At 42.2% G+C, this 3,347-nt stretch overlaps 1 protein-coding gene across 3 annotated transcripts in view; it reads right to left on the minus strand.

Moving 5' to 3' along the window:
* Positions 1 to 526, minus strand: part of cnbpb (CCHC-type zinc finger, nucleic acid binding protein b) — a 4,403-nt gene extending 3,877 nt beyond the window's left edge. Inside the window, exon 1 of one of the 3 annotated variants that reach the window (XM_031568438.2) lies at positions 419 to 526. The gene's annotated coding sequence lies outside the window, so the exon portion shown is untranslated. The other 2 variants (XM_031568439.2, XM_042707909.1) reach the window with 2 other exon arrangements.
* Between the last annotated feature and the right edge of the window lie 2,821 nt (positions 527 to 3,347).

A 3,347-nucleotide genomic window follows, 5' to 3' on the forward strand; every position in this document is an offset into this window, starting at 1 on the left:
CATTGGAACATTCTCCGCGCCGCCCACCCACGCCTGCGGCCTCGGTACTTGCACGGACCCTCAATATTTCGGAAGACCCCAACAAACAGTCCCACGACGGCGATTACTATAATCTCCCGATATCGTACTTCGAATCAGCATCAAGTTTATTTTCGTCTGAAAACAACATCTAAATATAGCATATAATTAATTAAATCCAGCGACTTTCCCGCGCGGAGCCTGACGCAGTAGGCCAAAGTACGCCGTCAGAAATTTCTGCTTGTTTACCTTTTCAACAAATCCCACCACAACAGTTCGCTTTTGATCCACGTTTCTTTGACATATTACGAGAGCAGAGACCCCCGCCGACACAGGGCTATTACAACACATCGTATTAACCGTGATTATTTTCATATTTTCGTCCTTTAAAGCCACTCACCTCGGCTACGTAACTCGCTGCTGTTTATTTTCGGTTCCTCCTCTCTCCGCTGCGCCACACGCGGTTTGCACACGGACCTCTGCTGGCCAAACCCCCTCCTCCGCCCTGCCCTCCTTTGCACACGGTTCAATATTTTTAGGAACCTATAGTAAAAAGCAGCTTGCAAACACCACCTTTGGAAATCGTCGTATTACAATAACAAGCTCAGCAATGAATGTGGATAACACTGATGCACTGTCTTTAGGATAGACGTTTCGCCTTCCCCTTTGCCCAAGTGTTCTGCATTAGTTGACTTACAGGTTACTACACACATCAAAACAAAAACTAAAGATTACTGTTTATTTTAATGCTACGTCGTGTTCTATGAGGTGAGGGGAGGCCCACGTAATTGGAACAAAGGCTGTTGCCGAAAATATCACCAAATCTTTAAGGGACAGGCAAGAGTTTACACAGACCCTCATAGCAGGTGAAGTGCTTTATCAGCATCATTATATTATGCAATCTAAACATTATCACCCAAGAAAATAGGCTACAAACTAAAGTAATCATCTGATGTATATTGCTGATACTAACTGCTGTTCAAATTAGTCCATGCATGGACTCAAATTGAGGTATCAAAAATCAAATCCACCATACAGCTGTGGAAGGAGGCAGGGGGAGAGGGAGAGGGAGAGAGAGAGAGAGAGAGAGAGAGAGAGAGAGAGACTCCCCCTGTGTGTCTGGGCTTTTACAGTGGAGTCGTTTTACTGATTGAGCAGAATATCTGACCAACCCTCTCCCAGAACACCGGATCAATAGCCTACATTGTGTGTAGTCATCTTTAGCTGTTAAGGTGGTCCATATTTCAGTGCCATGCCTTGAAAAAGCTGACTGATCACACCATCATCACAATTAAAAATTACTTGATCTTCAATAATGACTCATATGGCAATTGATTATCAGGCCTATATATACACACAAACACACTAAATATTGTACAATATAAATTTGTAATTTCCAATCTGCACCGCTTTTTGTGAAGAATGAGGAGTAGATAATACCCTTTCATGAAACTATTCTCTTTTCTTTTTTCTTCAGAAAGGAAAGGAAATAGAGTGGCCTACAATTAATGCATCCAAACTGCTCAGTAGGTCAGAGAATATGGGGAAAATATTTCTAGAACTAGTAGTTTCATAAGATGTGTCTTTTGGCCAAGGTATGCGATTTGGTTTTAATGGAACCAGGACAGCAAATAATGGACCCTTGAATATAATCCTAGTGTGTTGTAGATGTTTTCTTTTACTAGGAAGTATTGACAGTATGAGGTATGAAGATGATGCAAGCTTGAGGGAATACCTTAAATCTCCAGGCCCTCCAGGCCAGGCCCTCCTCACACACACACCGTCTCCAGCTCACTCCCCCATCCCTGGCCATGTGAGGAGAGAGCACATTAGAGAATCTCTAGGATTTGCCCTAGGAGGGTTTACTGTTGGACTCCTTGGTTTTTACAATGACTAGATTCTTTTAAAAAGTAGACTCTTAAAGCTATGTATCTGAACAGAAACACTGCATCTTATTGGTCAAGAAGGTACCACAGAAGGAATCGAGTTTGAGTATGTTTGTCCTGATAAATTCAGAACTACTGGAATGCCAAGAATAGATCAAGCACAATGCTGCTCGGTTTGCCATTCAGCCATGGCCACCTACAGTGGAGAAATCCCTTACAGAGAGAAGAGACCTTAGTTGCCTCAGGTGAGTGGGCCTTTATTAGATAACACCTAGCTTTCAAAGGTGTTCATCATTGTCCTTTAAAAATGTTGGTATCGGTCAGCAGGCTACTTATGTTCATGTTATCCATTTGTCATTAATATTCAAATTATATGCATTCATTGTGACCCAAGATACACATACTAAAGTGGGAATGCACGAAAACAGATACACATTTGATGAGCTATATACTGGCAGTGAATTAGTTTGAACTCTTTCCATTGATACTCTATACCATCATCTGCATATTGATTCTGCTGGGAAAGACAAGTATGAGGGCAAGCTGAAAGTTGTGTCTAAAGTGTCTAAATTAGATCTGACAAACAGAATTGTTACTGACAATGGCTGTGCAGCATCGTTCTACCTTCAGCCACAGGGTGGCACTATATGCTCACAGTACTCTTTCTAAAATGTTTGGTCTCGGGATCAGCTACCTTTACCTCAGTTATTGCCGGCCACAACCATGCAAATAAATGGCTCTGTTCATGGTGATTTGGCTGTTATGGATTTATAAAATACTTTGGACTGATGCGTTTGTGATGTACTGCTACAAAGTTGGATGGCCTAAAGCAACAAACTGAAAATGACATGCCTGCCCTTATACTCCAGTAGCCTAAAGTCACTTATTTCAGTGTGTTTTGGGTAGCAGCAGTTTCAGGGTCAAATCCCTTGATGACCAGAAGAACAGAATAAGTATGTGCCGACTGGACAGTGCCAATAACATTAATATGTGGTATGTGTTCTAAACATAGCACATGTTTGTATTGTCATTGATAGATGATTGCAACTTGCATGAATCAAATAATAACCTGCAGTCTGCCTTTATGCATGCCCTTCTGCTGACACCCTCCAACACAGTAGGCTTGTAGCTGTGACCTATGAGATTTCAGCCTTGGAGACGCCATGGTGGAGTACTAGCCTATATTCAGAATTTATGGGAAACCATGAGCACTGGGTTAAAACATCTGAAGACACAATTACCGTGGCTGTAACTAGCCTCGATTACACAGCATAAATGCTGCACGGCAAAACTAAATTATACTTCGGTAAAATCCTAACCTATGTGCTCCCCCTATACTTCTTGGCTACATACAACGCAGAATATATGATAGTAATCCTTGCTTGCAGAGTACACGGGATCCGATTTCAGCTTCTGGCGTCAGGCGGGCGCAGTGCAGTCCAG

Source organism: Clupea harengus, chromosome 5, assembly GCF_900700415.2.
Source record: "Clupea harengus chromosome 5, Ch_v2.0.2, whole genome shotgun sequence".
NCBI classification, from domain to species: domain Eukaryota; kingdom Metazoa; phylum Chordata; class Actinopteri; order Clupeiformes; family Clupeidae; genus Clupea; species Clupea harengus.